This window comes from Vanessa atalanta, chromosome 23, assembly GCF_905147765.1.
Source record: "Vanessa atalanta chromosome 23, ilVanAtal1.2, whole genome shotgun sequence".
NCBI lineage: Eukaryota > Metazoa > Arthropoda > Insecta > Lepidoptera > Nymphalidae > Vanessa > Vanessa atalanta.
In genome coordinates, this window is record NC_061893.1 from 1,233,083 (window position 1) to 1,251,148 (window position 18,066).

General features: G+C 33.3%; 1 protein-coding gene across 1 annotated transcript in view; it reads left to right on the top strand.

Moving 5' to 3' along the window:
• LOC125073127 (octopamine receptor beta-2R) overlaps positions 1-18,066 on the top strand; it is a 211,578-nt gene that overhangs the window by 188,811 nt on the left and 4,701 nt on the right. The window lies entirely within an intron of this gene.

An 18,066-nucleotide genomic window follows, 5' to 3' on the forward strand; every position in this document is an offset into this window, starting at 1 on the left:
ATGCCCTCGATACATTTTACATGATAAATTTTTCCAATAATTGGCATACCTAAAGGAAAATGGATTTATTCAAATTATACTGTTCATTTCTTTCTGAGATTATCTCGTTCATCCATACAGATTCTACAGGCTTAAAATATAAATATAGATATATCATAAAATATTAAAAAAAATCTATCAATACTAAATGTAAAAGTTTGGATGGATGGATAATGATGATGGCTGTTACTAAATCACGATAGAACAGCTATACATTGGAATGACGTTTGGCACAGATCAATATTATAATCTGAAATGTCACATAGGTTTCTTTTTAATCCTGTAATGACGTTTCTAACACCTAAACCACAACTAAAGTAACCGTCATGAGAAGCTATAAATTTTGTAAACAAGTGTTCAGGAGTTTACAACATTTGGACCAACATAAAAAATGAATTTGTTTAAGATTTAATAAATTATTAAGTAACAAATATTAATTAACATATATTATTTAAGAATAATTATTCGTCAGATTCATAAGTAAAATTAACAATAACAACCAGATCCGCGATGTATGCAAAGCAATGAAACAAACTCGTACGCATTCGAAACTCGAATGACGCGTTTATTTCAAAATGGCGTCCCGATAGATTACAATTCCTACGACGGACGCGATCCGGTACCAAAAAACACAAACGATAGCGCTTTACGTCGTTAAAATATGATCCGACTAAATTAAATAGGTTGTTACTTTAATATAACCCGTCTATATTTCATGTCGATTGAATATGGTCAATTTATTATTATCTCGCAGTATAAAATGTTTACTTAGTAAAAGATGTTTGTTTACATAATTTATAGCTTCTCGTGACGGGTACTTTAGACACTAGTTTTATAAGCTATTTTTATCTTGTGAAGGAAACCTTCAAGTTAAGCAATGATACGTGTATAGTCAAACTTCACTGCGGTGAAGCAGCTCAGTGGAATAAGCTCTAAGCCTTACTAGAGCCTGAATATATACATATATAAACTTAGATCACAAAATATATTGTACCACCTTTACTTTAGCTTTTAATATTTATAGAAATAAGCTATATTCAAACAAGAATCGCATATCATTCAGTAAGTCTGTTGTAGGTCAAATTATATGGTTTTACAACAAGATATCGAAAATCGTTTCGAATTCCGCTATTAATAAATGAAAACACAATTGTAATTGTCAGCAATTATACTTTATTAGTAAAATGAGTAAGGAATTAAAATTGTCTTGGTTATTTCCTTTTCTTTATTGTAAATGTGAACAATTTCAAATTATGACATTTGAAAAAAAAATCAGCTTAGTTATTTTTTCGGTTTCCTTTCAGGTTTCTGTGGTGTGATTTTTTACCACGCCTCTTTTCTTTGACTTTTCCTAGCTTAACTCTATTAGTTCATTTTTATTATTCGATTGGATGAGAATTCCGACTCAGATCCAATTCAAGTGAAAGACCAAAGGCTTTATGTGCTTACGTCCACGAGGAATGGAAACATTAACAGGAATTTCCCGGAATTAATTTTCATTGACCTGATCCGGGCTTGAAGCCCGTGGATGAGAACTTTGAGGTCATTGACCTTGTAAGCTGAATGGTAGACCAACAATTATTCACTCATGCCTTAAGAAGTAATATTCTAAGTATGTACATATATATATATTGGATTATTATTTTTGTCGTCAATATAATTATATAATCGTCTTTAATATATAGTTTGCTTGAACGTCTCATATCTTTGTAACCCGTTAAGACCTCTCAGGACTTTTACTCTAGGATATTCGAGTCCCGAGACTTTTCAAACTCTAGTCTATAATTATAGATTACCATAAACGGAAGCTTCGTCAAGTTTAGTTCAAGTTTAGGAAGTTATAAAGTATTTAAACAAGAGAATGAGAGATCAGTTTCTGAGAATTCAGTGAAGCAAATATCCATCAGTGAGATCGTCACGCAAGTTTGAAACTATTTGCGGTGAAGCCCAGTGAGGCCGTATGAACAGTCACGAGTCACGATCCATTTACCAATTGTTCTACCAAGACCTCTTTAAGAATAAGAATAAATTTATTTGGAACACGAATATTTTTACAATTGAAAACAACAATCCACAACAGCGCGATTTTGAAGACATTTTCTGCCTCGCACAACCACTCTGTGGAACCAGTTTTCGCCGGCGGTTTTTCCGAACCGATACGACTTGGGAACCTTCAAGAAAAGAGCGTATTCCTTCCTGAAAGGCCGGCAACGCTCCTGCAAGCCCACACACGCACACACACACACACACATACACACACACACACACACACACACACACACACACACGACAAAAATACACAAATTATATTTTTCTAAGTATACATTATTCGATCTAAACCAAAATCACAATAAATAGTAAAGGAAAGAGATTTAAGAAGCAATGATTGAAATTGTTCCCCAAATAGGGTACCATTCGACTTCAAGTTGGGTTCCAAAATCCAATGCTGGTTTACGGAAAACTGATTCACAATTGACCTGTTCCAATTAAAAATCCTGTATTTCCAAAATATCAAAGTATAAATGTTATTTATTCAAGTAGGCTCATAAAAGCACTTTTGAATCTTTACAGTGTTGAATTAAATGTAAAGCTACTACCGTTTCCAAAAATAGATTCTACTGGAAAGAACCAACAAGAAACTCAGTAGTTACTCTTTTACATAATTTTAATTACAGAATATGTTAATAAAGTACACTTAATTTTTTTATATTATGCCTGGAAATAAACAATTAATACAAATTTTTAATTACATATATTAATGGTAATCACTGTACTTCGACGAGACCTGCGTCAAACACGTTCCACGTAGTTTAGACACATATATATGCATTTACTACAACCTTTACAGTCAACAAAATACCCACAGCTGGGCTAAGGCCTCTTCTCCCTTTAAGGAGAAGGTTAGGAACAGATTCCACCACGCTGCTCCAATGCGGGTTGGAGGATTCACATGTGGCACAATCACGTTGAAATTAGACAAATGCAGGTTTCCTCACGATGTATTCCTTCATGACCGATCATGAGATGAATTATAAACACAAATTGAGCACATAAAAATAAAGCAAGCAATGCAAGCAGTGAGAAATATACAGCCTGTTAATGTAGAAAAACACAGTTGGCGAAAAGACAAATAAACATCTTTAATATTTAATTGAAGTGATGTAATTAACAAAGAATTTGAATAATCTTTGGTATTAAGCACGGTCTTGTTATTATAGATTCTAAAGTTCAATTAAAGCGGATTTGAGTTTTGAAGTCGAATAATGTTGGATTAAATAAATTTAAATAATATTAAAATAGAGGCTTAGTATTATTATTAGGTTTTATATTAGGTTTAGTTAGCATTTTCATCATAAATATAATCAATGCACACGACATTGACTGCAGGCAAGTTCCCCTAAATTTCCATTCTCATAATTTGTGTCTATAAATCTCATACTCAGCCGTGAAAGAAAACGTCGTGAGGAAACCTGCATTTGTCTAATTTCAATAACATTTGGCGACATATGTATCAACCCGCATTGGAGCAGCACCTCACCTTCAGAGGAGAGGCCTTACCCCAGCAGTGGCACATGTACTAATCCAAGCCAATATTAGGGCCACACTGAAACTTATATATGTACGTATATATATATCCCAAAAATAATAAGCAATTAACTTTCGCTACTAATTTTAATTAGACTGAAGGAAAAAAATATAACAAAATATACACCCGAATTAGCTAAGATAAATAAAATAATTTGTTAGCTGTTCGCGTACCACCATTAATAAGGCGCGGTCTAGCAATGACCTTTCGGAGCCAAATGATAAATTGTCTAAAGTTGTTACCACACGGTTTTAAAAAACGCCGCGTACTTTGTAGAGAATTTTTAATTTAACTGCGTTTTTTTTTCTTAGTTCTCGTAGGACATAATTAGATCTGTAGAGATATTCTATAAGAACAAACTCAAAACTCCTCACAGAACAAGACAGTGAAAGGTTAAGTTAGACACATAAAATATCGTATCATCGTAAGTTATTTTTCAAGATTGTATGTACGAACTGAATACCTACATTAGCAGTAGTATATATTTAAAACAAATTAATTATCCCTATTTCTGATTATGGATATAATTTCAGTAACATCATATTCATATATTTCAAAGTAATTTAACTTGTTTGTCCTTGAATATAAAGGTTGACGATCTAAGGCATGTTTGATATTTCTTACAATACCAATGGACTGTGATAACATTTACCATCAGATGGCCTATTCACCAGTCTGCCTACTTATATATCAACTTAAATAAAATTTTAAGAACGAAAAATATTAATAAAAAAATTAGATTATGATAAAAAATTGAAACTGTTATTTAAAATAGTATGATTTAAAGAGCCGCGTTAATTATATCCGTGTGAACTAACCTTAAACACCCCATTACTAAAGCATAGAGTTCACTAAATACTAATTATCTTGAGTTAGGCTTCATCAAGAATAATTGCAAGTTAATGACACCGAATGTTATATGAGTTTTATTACTAAGAGAAGCAATTTATTCAGCAAATATTTTATTCGAGGTTATATAAATAAGTTTATAAGATATTTTATTTATCTACTTAATGGATGGACTTTGTGCCTATGAGTTAGACACCACCCACAATCTACAGCCAAGCCCCAATTCGTAGTATTGTCATTGTTCAGTGTAATTACAGGGCGAGGGATATATCATCTTAGGCGGCCCATATATCTACAATAATATTGCACAGTATAGTTGATTGCACAATGGTTTGAGCGGGCTTAAATTTTATTGCGCAATATGTATTTTTTGTACTTTATATATTCTATATTTTAAAATAATAATATTTATTGAACGTTTGAAAAAAAAAAAAGAATTATGTATATATAAATCCCGCTGATTTTCTTTCGCCGGTTCTTCTCAGGTCCGAGGAGCTAAATTCCGAACCGGTGGTCGATTTTTGACGATCAATAAGCAAGTGTAAACACTTCTATATTGAATAAAGATTTTTGACTTTGTCTTTGACTTGACTTGACTTTGACTATTGCACAGTAAAAATATTCTGCAAAATTATTGTAGATGTATGGGCCGCCTTAGTTTCTAAGTTTGGTGGTACATTGATAATGTAAGGGATGATAAATATTTCTAATAGTTCTAACATGGTTATGCACTCCGAGCGCGCGCAATAAGTATGGCGTAGGAATACTTACCTAGTTCCTCGCCCAGTTAATGAATTACCCACTGACGTACGGGACCATATTACTCTTCGTAGCATTAAGAAGAAACTAAAATCATAATTTTTAAGTAAGTTATGATACTTTATACACATGTTTAACTGGCATTAATGTTCTGTAGATAACGAACCTAGATTTAACTCTTATGTTAAGTCATTTATAACGAACCTGATGTAGCTATAAGTATTTTGTTTTGTAAACTTTTATGTATAAATAAATAAATATATATGAGCACTAATAACTTCTATGGTTCTATATGGTACTATGGTATATTGTGGTTCAATTGCCAATTTACCTACCTATTTTGTATTGTTTAAGCGAAGAGCGCTTGCAAAGTGCTTGATGAAGAACGTCTACTAAGCTATTGTCGAACCACTATTGTGAACAGATATAGCAGTTATGGTGTAAGAGAATGTTTATGATGCTTTTATGTTTCATCTTGAGTTCGTTGTTGAGGAAGCGCATCACGAGGAACTTGCACGTGTTAAAAATCTTCAATATGTGTGCCCCTTTTATTACGCTACATATGACTAACGGGCAGGATGCTCACCTGATGGAAAGTGACTACCACCGTCCATGGACATCTGAATCACTGGAGGACTTTCAGATGCGTTGGCAGCCTTTAAGAAACATGTAGACTCTTTATCCAACTATACAAATTACTATGTGATGAAATACACTACGAGCTCTTTGTACAGCAGTGGGGTACTTGATATCTCTCTGACATTAAGAAATATTACAATGTTTCACTGTTAAAACCACAGAGATGTATGGCATATCTTACTAGCTTTTAGATAGACGTATGTTCGCAATAAATCTACTGTTATCAGTCGCAAATAAAGTTGTTGTTGAGACAATTCACTGTGAGATAAAAGAGTCGAGTGTGTCCAAGAAAAGTATCACCTTCTAAAGTTACTTACGAATTATGACTTAAACACACTATTTTATTTTTAAATTAAATTTAAGATCAACCTAAAAATAAATCAACCACCGCGATTATTCTAATTTTAAACATATTTATTTTGCGCTTCGATTGTTGGATTATTTTTCTGGGGGAATTCCGCAAACATTTCATGACTGTCATGATTAGTAAAGAATTATTAACTTTGATCGGCATATGTTTAGTGGAATAAACAATATATTACATAAGATTTTTGAGTCCCGTGAACAAGACATTCGTAGATAATGTCGAAATATCGAGCTCCACCAAATAAAAAAAAATAACATGGTAAATTTCGCTTTCCCCCTCTTTTCGCTCTCGCTGTCTCTTTCTATATACAGTTTTATCAATTAGTATTCTTTATTATTATTTTAATTAAATTTTATTTAAAACTAACTAATCATACTCAAACGTTGTTTATTTGTTATTGAATACGTAGATATAACGACAGCAACTTCATCCCAACTGGGAGTACCCCGACATTTTTTTCCTTCCATGAGTTATTCAACGTTAACGCTTGGACCATTAAACTAATTATCTTTTAAACGGTTCGCAATTAATATTAGTATTAATTGCGAACCGTTTGTGATAATTATCAACATCGATACCTCTAGTTTCTCTAAACACGATGAGAATATATTAAGTGAATTATTACCATTAAGTAATATCTATAATTATAATAATAATTAAAGTGTAATGTTCACTAACCTAACACGTAGTACGTGTACAGCAGAGTACTGCGGTGTGTTCTTACAGTAATCTCAAAAACTGAGTTAAGCTGATACGCTATTTTGATTGATGTTTCTTTAAAATCTTGTATTATTTGACTACCTCCATGGTCGAGTAGCGTGTACACCGGTTTTCATGGGTGCGCCACTCCGAGGTCTCGAGTTCGATTCCCGCCCGAGTCGATGTAGAAAAAGTTCATTAGTTTTCTATGTTGTCTTGGGTCTGGGTGTTTGCGGTACCGTCGTTACATCTGATTTTCCATAACACAAGTGCTTTAACTACTTACATTGGGATCAGAGTAATGTGTGTGATGTTGTCCAATATTTATTATAAAATTTTATACCGAATATTCCATATCACTATATTTTATGTAAATGTTTATATACTTTGTTCTACACCACAAACAAAAATACAGAAATCTTAGGATTAAACAAAAAAAAACACAAAAACAAATATAGAAATAATAATTGAACTAATATAATATATTAGCTCAAAGGTTGACGCATTGATTACGTAAGGGAATAGTTAATATTCATACTAATCCTAATGTTTATAGGCACTTATTCTGGAGCATCAAGCCCATATATGTGGGAGAAGGGAAGACGTATTAATAGTAAAACCAATTTATAAGTAAACAAAGTATATTTAAAACAATTAATTTGATATTTCATATATAACATAATTAAGGTAAATTACATATTTAACAGTATAAACAAAAAATTCACACCAGTGATTTTTAAGACATTTTCGCACAACCGCTCTGTGGAACCAGCTTTCGCCGGCGGTTTTTCCGAACCGATACGACTTGGAAACCTTCAAGAAAAGAGCGTACTTATTCCTTAAAAGGCCGGCAACGCACCTGCAACCCCCTTGGTGTTGCAGATGTCCATGGGCAGTGGTAATCACCTTCCATCAGGTGAGCCTCCTGCTCGTTAGCCACCTATAACATAAAAAAGAAAATAATAACTTGGCTTATCACCAAATAAACAGTTCAGAGCACCGATAGTGCCGTGTTCAACCCTAAACCACTTCTGATCTGTTGACATCTGTCGAGCCTCTCATAGACTTGACATTTGATTCAATGTGTAATTGGAACTTCATTAAAAATATTATATCCACATACATATTTTAAAATAAATAAAGAAATAAAAGCAATATTAATCTAGATTATAATCAAACTTCAATTAAAATACTCGTATTTAATCCATTGAATTATTAACGCTCTTTTATATTCCTATTCCAATATTTGCCATAAAATTAACTAAACATATAACAATAATAAATAATATAAGACCGCATTAATGTCATTACACCGGTAATACATATCAGCAATTTGTAACATCAGAAAATATTACACATATATTAATAACGGCGGCTACGAGCGCAGACACGGTAAATTGGTTAAATTGTGAAATATTGACGTAACTGAGATGACTTATTAAAACACGCTGTATATTTCACAGCGTTAATTGAATCCAAAATTGTTCGTTTTGTTTTAGAAACATATATTTTATTTAGATATTTATTATAAACGTTTTAATTTTGTCGTGTTTCTCGAAGATAATGGAACGCTGACAATAGTCTCCCTAGATGGCCATATTGACTGAAAACGGTCAGAAGAATATCACAATTATTATATTACTTGGTGGTATTTACTTGGTGGTAGAGCTTTGTGCAAGCCCGTCTGGGTAGGTACCACCCACTCATCAGATATTGTACTGTCAAATAACAGTACACTGTATTGTTGTGTTCCGGTTAGAAGGGTGAGTGAGCCAATGTAATCACAGGCACAAGGGACATAACATCTTAGTTCCCAAGGTTGGTGGCGCATTGGTGATGTAAGGAATGGTTAATATTTCTTACAGCGCCTTTGTCTATGGGCGGTGGTGACCACTTACCATCAGGTGGCCCATATGCTCGTCCACCAACCAATACCATAAAAAAAATAATCATAAAATATAAGTAATACGTATAAATTATTAGTGAGCTAACGAGCTGACAAACCATAAAAGTAGCTTAAGAATATTAATCATTCCTTAATCTGGGCCTATATAAAACCCTGTGCTGACATGTCTTGTCAAAAGTAATGACATACGAGAGTAAGAGACTTAAAGTAAAAGTAACAGTCTGCGTAGGTACCATCCACTCAATATACATTATACTTATTATAGTTTTGTTTGGTTTTAAGGGTGAGTTTTCCAGAGTAACTAAGGCACGAGGGTCATAATATTCTAGTTGCAAATGTTGGTGGCTCATTGGTGATGTGAGAAATGGCTAATATTTTTTACAGAGCCATTGTCATGTTCAGTGGTGATCATTTATTATAAAGTGGTCCATTTGCTAATCCACCAAATTATATATCATAATAAAGCCTCCTGTCCTTTTGAGAAAAAATTTTGGGGCTTCTTTCACCACGTTGTTAAAATTTCAATAAATTTAGACACATGAAGGTTTTGACAGTGATTTTTTTCACCACTGAGCACGTGATAAATTATAAACACAAATTAAGCATATGAATATTCAGCGGTGCGTACTCGACCTGAAAAACTGGGTCTTCTCAGCTGATATACAAATAAAATATGCCATACAATAACAGATAAAGAAACCCTTCCATGCGTAACCAGAAGTTAGCTCATTATATGGTATAAATTACTGTATAATTAAATAATTTAATTGATTCAAAATAATTGTTTTTCAATCTATACTTGTAGATGAGTAGTTAAATTCTTACTGGTAAAAATACTAAACCTATATATATAAAACTTATTCTAGATGATGCAACACGTTTCGGAGAAATATTTCGCAGCATAAATTTAAATTGTGCGAATCGTTCGAAAGCGAATTAAATGTTCTTAAATTAAATCTTAATTGAATTTGAAATTAACATATTTGACAGTTTGAAACAAGATTTTGAAATTGACTTCACTGCATCGTATTTAATTGTGGTATTTCCTCGCCGGTCTGCCATCACTATTATTTGTGCTCATAACTCATAAACTGTTCCCCTTTTCCAGTAATGATAGAGGAAATCCTAGCCACCGAAGTGAAACAGGTCAGACGTCTTATTTGATAGCATCGTGGTTACTCAATGCTTACTTTTTTTTTATGTTAAAAGGTGGCAAACGAGCAGGAGACTCACCTGATGGAAAGTGACTACTACCGCCCATGGACATCTGCAACACGGGGGGGCTTGCAGGTGCGTTGCCGGCCTTTCAGGAAAGAGTACGCTCTTTTCTTGAAGGTTCCCAAGTCGTATCGGTTCGGAAAAACCGCCGGCGAAAGCTGGTTCCACAGAGTGGTTGTGCGAGGCAGAAAATGTCTTAAAAATCGCGCTGTTGTGGATTTTCGGACATCTAGGTGGTGGTTACTCTACTGAGAGAGATATTTAAATATATTCTAATTATTAGATTGGTTTCAAATTCAGATCGAATACATCAATCAGTTTGTAAAAGCCTACTTGAATAAAGTATATTTTGATTTGATATAACAATACTAATTAGGGCTGTTCTGGCTGAATTTGTGATGGGAAGGTGGTACCTATCCGGACTTGAACATAGCTCTACTACCGAGTAATTATTTTGAATCGTACTTGTATTGTAACTTAAATAACATGATATTTCAATTAAATCACGACACGATTGTCGTATTTGTTCCGTCAGACGTAAATTATATCGCCTCTATAATACGCTTATAAATTGTCTCGTATATGTAATAAGTAGGCTATAGGATTGCCAGTCATGAGGTCTTTGGTACGAAGTCTAGATTGGGTCATTGACTTTTATTCGGGTTTTTCATAGTGTACGACTAGTTTTGTAATCTGAAAGTTGACAGTATTACACTCAGTGCTTGGAAAACATATAAAGCTGTTTGTCCTGCTGATGGTCGTGTCGGATTGCAGTTCTTTCAAAACATAACAAAGCTATTTGTCCTGAACCAGATATCTTGAGGTAATATAAGATTGAACAATGAAAGTTAGAGAATAGAGTTAACTACGAGTTATATGTGCACGTACATCATGTGTTATATATTTCGTATCAATTGGTTAGTCCATGACATTACCACCGTGAAGAGTACTCGGACATTTGATCATTATTACATACAACAACAACATGTACAGCCTGTAAATTATATACAGCCCATTCATATTCCACCACACCGCTCCAATGCGGGTTGGTGGATTCACTTGTGGCAATTTCAATGAAATTGCACATGCAGGTTTTTTCGCGACATTTTCCTTTACCGAGCACGAGAATAATGATAAAAACAAATTAAGCACATGAAAATTCAGTGGTGCTTGCCTGGGTTTTAACCCGCAATCATCGGTTAAGATGTACGCGTTCTAACCACTGGGCCACCTCGGCTCAGCTTTAAAATATTAATTTAGATTATGTAATAATCTATACGAATATAAGAGTATATAAGAGTTCGTTTCTTTGAACGCGCTAATCTCAGGAACTACTCCTATTTTAAAAAAAATAATTCAACGTTAGAAGGGTTATCATTTATCGAGGAGGGCTTTAAGCTATATACCATTACGCTACGACCCATCGAAGTCGGGGTGACCAGCTATTGTTTTAAAATGCTAGTCTATATTTATAAACGCGGAGACCGAAAAAGCTAATAAGCCAATATACTTAAAAATATTCCAGAGGATGCAACGCGTTCTAAGAATTTTTTATATACTAATATAATATATGTTTAACTTACCGCAGTGAACGCTCGTGAAACGCCAGAATGATTTTTGCGATATTTAATACGATATTATAAAGTTTAAGGGATACACGTTACGATAACGTTTCGCCGAAAATCTGTTTTCAATATTTCAAGTACAAAATACGAACTTAGTATAACAGGAATTTTATTAAATACTCCTGTTACAGCAGAAATTTTAACAACGATTTCAAAGAAGCACTTCTATTGTGATTTTTGTGTTTCAAACTCATATCGTATAATTACATAGGTGTCTCAAAATTCGACGACATTGTTATGTTATTTTAGGACTGTATATATCTTTATACTGTTGGCGATAGAGACCTTCACCTGTAGCCTCCGAATTGACACCGATGTTAAAAGACCTTAGCGAAGCAATCTCGGAGGTCAGACTTCCTATGAACATATCGAAGACTAAGTTGATAAAAACAATGGTCCTATTAATTATTGCGGTAAGGAGCCACAAATACATCCTATGTGTACCTCTGAGTACCTCTACCTCGACCAAGTCACCTCTTTTCAGACGAGATGAAGAAGTAATAGACGCTCTCAAAACGTCTGAATAATCTTTTGTATAATATGTATCTAATAAAGATCAAACTCAAGATATCCCTAAAGTGAAAACTCACTTCCAGACATCGTCTTTAACACTTCAACATCCGAGAGATCCGAACTCGCAGTTTGCCGAATGTCGATGAAGCGCGGTATTCTGGGTATCTATCTATCAGATAATAATTATTATTATCTATCAGTTCAGGTTAAAATTAATGCAATCCGCTTAAAAATCGGAATATTCAATGTCGATCGTCATCAATGTCAGACAGTAGCATAATTTCAATTTGCCATGACATATACATCGTATTTCAGTTAAGCTTTGGTCCAAAAACACAACTAAATAGATTATCTGTACTAGCCAACGACATTTCTCGACAGTTCTCGATAGAAATGGCGATATGAGCTGGATTTTTTCTAAATGAAATGATGGTAGTATTCCTTTCACCAGCAGTAGGACATCTGGCTATTAATCATAATAATATATAAATTTTCTGTGTGTGTGTGTGTGTGTTTGTGTGTGTGTGTGTGTAATTGAACTTCTTCTAAGTGATTGGTCTGAAGTCCTGAAGTTCCTAAATGATACAGTGCGTGGCGCTGCGATAGGGGAATTAAATACAATTCTGATTTCATCCAGGCGAAGTTGGGACGGAGAGTGATTGTTATATTAAAAAAACAACGATTAAAAGGCACTAAGAAAATTCGTGAATTGTTTCAAAACGAACACAGTGGTTTAAAAAATGCATTTAATAATTCATATTTTAAGTAAAAGAGTTTTGAAGAGCTCTGTTGTTTGAAATAATAATACAAAAATTAAAATCGTCATTTCCGTATCCCAAATGTACTTACATAGCTATAAGTTTGTGGCTCAGCTATTGTATTATAATAAATTGTACCTACCCTATAAATACCTACAAAATTAAAAACATTTAACAAACATCTTATATATATACTTTCCTTAGAAAACGTAAATGTATATTTTTTAATAATGAGACCAAATACGAATATGGGACGAAGGTCATTTGCAAATGGTCAATTCTACCTATAGACATCGGAATTCTAAGAAATGCAATATGTATAAATAAGATATATAAATCGAATAAATAAGATGTTTTGGGCTACGTTCAAAGTGATATTTAACAAAAATATTGGTCGACTAAGCCCTTAACTAAGACTGAGTAGGAACCACCCACTTATAAGATATTCTACCGTAAAAGAATGTTGTTGAGGTTTGAATAGTGAGCCAGTGTAACTTTAGGCACAAGGGACATAGCATCTTAGCTCTGTAAGGAATGCTTAATATTTCTTACAGAGCCAATCTCTATCAGCGGTGGTGAGCCCTTACCATTAGGTGACCCATTTTCCCACCTATATCATAACAAAATATATATTTTACAATCAAAGCCCATTAAGCGTGTTATGTATGCGAATGTAGGTATATTAGGACATCGCGTTCGCCGAAACCACCGACGATGGCCCGGTACCAGCAACCCTTGCGCAACATCACGCCGCCCAACAACGGACCACACCGATCTTTCTTTATAATTTCTGTGTCTCTTAGAATTAAGAAAGGCATTACTATAAATAATATTATAATATAAATAATATAATAATTGGTTAGGAGGGCATTCTGTGTTACAACCTCAACACATGAAGTAGTCTAATTAAATTAGTATTAATATTAGTAAAAGTAGTTTGTGAATTAAAATAAATTCACTTTTAAAGTACTTTCGGTTTTTTTTAAGTCCTTCGGCTGCGAACGAAGTAATTAGCGTATCCTGCCTGTGTATAAATATATGCCAATCATCATGGTTTGCTTGGATAGCGCCACCTAGCTGTGATAACATATAAGATGAGAAAAAAATCTTCTCCATTAAAAAAAATCATCATATTATATATGTACTTCCGTCGTTATGACTCAGACATTTAATATGTACAACCATTTTTATATATGTAAATAATATGAAACAATAGTGGAAATATTAAACTTTATATGTTAATAGCGATAGGAGCACTCATACAATTTGATTAGACTTCCGAGTCGAAGTTTTATTGGTCGAAATTCCATAGGAAATTAAATATTACGTCACGTCCGGGACCTTTCTGGATATAACGCGACTGGAAAAGACATTGCATTATGAATAAATAAACGTTAGGTCAGCTGTTAGATAAAAAGTTATATAGTATACAACAGGATTGTGTGACGTGTGTGGTGGTGACGCAACATAGTCCACATACAGTATCATCCTCCTGCCCTTATCCCAATTTTACTTGGAGTCGGCGCAGCATGTCCTCTTCTTTCATACATCTCTGTCGGACGTCATATCACAACTAACATTATTTCTAATCATATCGTCTTTCACACAATCCATCCATTGTTTCTTGGGTCGTCCCCTACCACTATATTCATCCACATCCATTTTCAAAACCTTTCTCACAACATGGTCCTCATTCAGCCTTTACTGTATGTGTACTATCCCGGCAACATTTTATATTATTCATTTCATATTTTAACAGCATAGATAGTACACATACAGTAAAGGCTGAAAAAATAATTTTAAAAAAAGTTATGAGCAAAATATAGACCCCGGCAACATTCTATTTTTAATCTTTACATGTTGCACAAACTTCACAAATTGTTCTGAAGAATGCGGAACAGTTCTTAAACTGATATGACAATTAATAAAAAGCGCTGTTGAATTTTTTTTCGTAGTCGTCTCGTCTTATCAACGTCGCAGCGACCATAGTTTAAGTATGGATAAAATGCAAATGGTGATGTGGTTTTTGTGGTTGAAGAAAATGTAGCAAGCAGCAAGAATTTATAGTAACGTTATAAAAATAAAACGACAGACTGTCAATAAAATTCCAACATTTTTTTACATATAATTTACAACTTTTTCTCAATACCTATATCAATATAAATTTTGAAAAAATATCACAAAGTTTCCTCTATTTTTTTTTTTATATTGTCTGGGTAGATATATGACTCCACTCCACATTATGGTAAGTGGAAGTGGTGTCCAAACGCGAAGATGACTAGTACAGTCAGCAAGAGCTGCACTAGTCACCATGCCGGCCCGCAAGATGCCTTTTCACGCCTCGTTTGAAGGCACCCAGGTTATAAGAGGAAGTGAACACGTGTGCTGTTAAAGAGTTCCATGTTTTCACAAAGAAAAGAGTTGCCAAATTTCTTTGTGCGCGATGGGACCGATGTCACATTTAGGCGGCGACATCGCGAGCCAGCACGCGTGGATCTCTGAAGGAAAGGGGAAGCAGGAATTAGAGAGAATGGTTCCTCAGAGCACTCGCCGTGATTCAATCGATATTACATATTATATTAATATATTATTTTTATGTCTCGTTATTGTATTATTTTATGTGTTTGATCAAACACATTCTTTAAATTTAATTTACCTTTACTTAATCAAGTAAGAGATTAACAATTTTGGTTTATACGCGCTTAAGTAATCAGTTAGTAAAGAGATTTTTCATTTCCTTTCCTAATTGGGAGAAGTCATCAGTTGTCAGTTTTTTTAAATAAAATATTATGTATATAGATTTATAAATTATGAATCTTTTAATCATAAATTTTATATATTAGGCAGGACTTTTATTCTTGTAATTAAAAGTGAAACTAATTAATTTCGCCATTATTGGTGAGCCGTCTCTATATATTAGAAGATTCTTACTTTTGTTGATAGCTCTAAATCTATACTTCTATACTATACTAATATTATAAATGTGAAAGTAACTCTGTCTGTCTGTCAGTCTGTCGCTCTTTCACTGCCAAACCACTGAACCGAATTTGATGAAATTTTATGTGAAGCAAACTTGAACTCCAAGGAAAGACAGACTACTTTTTTCCCAACGCATGACAACCAACCCCCTAAAAAGCGAAGCCGTGGGAAATAGCTAATAAATAATATGTTTTAAAGTAACATATTGCCTGATAAATTTCCCCATCAAGGAGAATGTTTAAAGGTTATTATAACATTGCTTCAGAGATGGTTTTTGGCTACACATTTAGTAGAATCGTAATATCAGTTACATTTACCAACGAAAACAATTGTACTGGATGTATCATAGAGACAGCTACGATAGGCCTACGTCGGCAAATAAGAGCTAGTTATTCTTGTTGAATTTATATCTGTGTTGTGTCAGATACTAGTTTAATAGGGTCTTCCTGTAAAGAGATCACTCGGCTATTTTAATTAATGTTATTTATTTATTTGTTCCAGTACTTTTCATTGTTTGACGATTTAATAATACTCCAATTATTTTATATGAAAACTTTTTTATTTTTTTATACACATAGCATATAAATTTAGACAATTTATCATTTATCTACAAAGAGTATCGCATTACAAAAGAACTAAAATAAATGAGAGGAAATTATTATCTCAGTGTGCGTGTACTTAGTGTCTATATATAGATAAGTAAATCGCACCAATAGCACAATGGTTTACCTAGCGATGTTAAAAGTCGTAGGTTCGATCCGGACCCCTATAGTTACTGTTTTCCCCACTCCTAGCACAAGCTTTAGGGTTAAATGTATTGTAAATACGAATATTAGTAATTCTTTAAAAATGGTCATTGCTACTAATCTTTTAAAAAAAATAATAACAATTTATCTACCATTTCTTGCCGGTTCTTCTCGGCAGAATCTACATTCCGAATCGGTTGTAGCCTCGTTTAATATAGTAAGTTTTGACGATTCAAAAGTGCTTGTAAAGGTCTACTTGAATGAAATATATTTTGATTTTAATCATTGTTGAGGTTAGGAAGTAAATTTAAATGGGGTTTTTAGTAGTTAAGTGGAATATTATAGATAAAGTTATATTAATCATGAGGTTGGTTCATCTTTTTTTCTACTTCCATTGGAATAGGCTATACGAGACAAAACTCACCAATTGACTGAAGTCCTCTACTTAAAACATTCTAGGACAGTAAATCATTTCATACGATTTGCTAATAACTCAGCTATATTATTATTAAGACTTTATGATTAATATATCTTTATTATAATACAAAACTTAACTACTTATTTCCACTTTAATTATACTTCCAAAAATGCGATAATAGTTTTGTCGACTTTCAAAATGCAATTTTCTCCCAAATCCATAGTGAATATAAATTTATCAAGCTCTCAACCAATGATATTGGGTTAATTTGTTGTTAAATGTTGTTTATTTGCCTTTTTTTCTCTTATAGTTGGAAAAGAGTATCATTACTAATATTTACGTAAGATAGAGCTACGACGTCAGTTGTTTTTTTAACTAAAAAAAAATTAACAATGTATTAATCCAAATTAAAATTTCATTTATAAGACACATAAATAAGTAAATAATTTAAAAAACATATCTTCTCAGACTTAGGACTAAATTCTTTAAAACTAGCGACTCGCCTAGGCTTGTCTGAAAATCAGTGAACGTTGTATGCCAGAATGACATACAACGTTCACTGATTTTCAGTCATTAGATAATACAAACCGCTATGTCCCTCTGTTTTAAATCTGTAATATCCTAAAAAATATTTATTTGAATTACATGTTGTAAAGGGCCATATTGATCTAGATTAAATTCACAATGTATTAAAGGCACTTAAATGGATTAGGATTAATGCTGTATTGCTTAAAATCGCTTCAAAAATAAGCCATTATTTCTCGTAAAAAGTAAAGGATTAAAAATGGTTATAATGGGTTATCCCTAAGAGATAGACATAAACCATCGACGTCTTTTTTGAAGACCTTTTTAAGGGGTACATATATAGTAAATTATTTTGTTTTATCTCGTAGGGTTCAGCCAGCGTTTGTAATATAAGCGCAAAAAATTAGTTTATTTACGACATCACTTCAGAAACCTCTAAA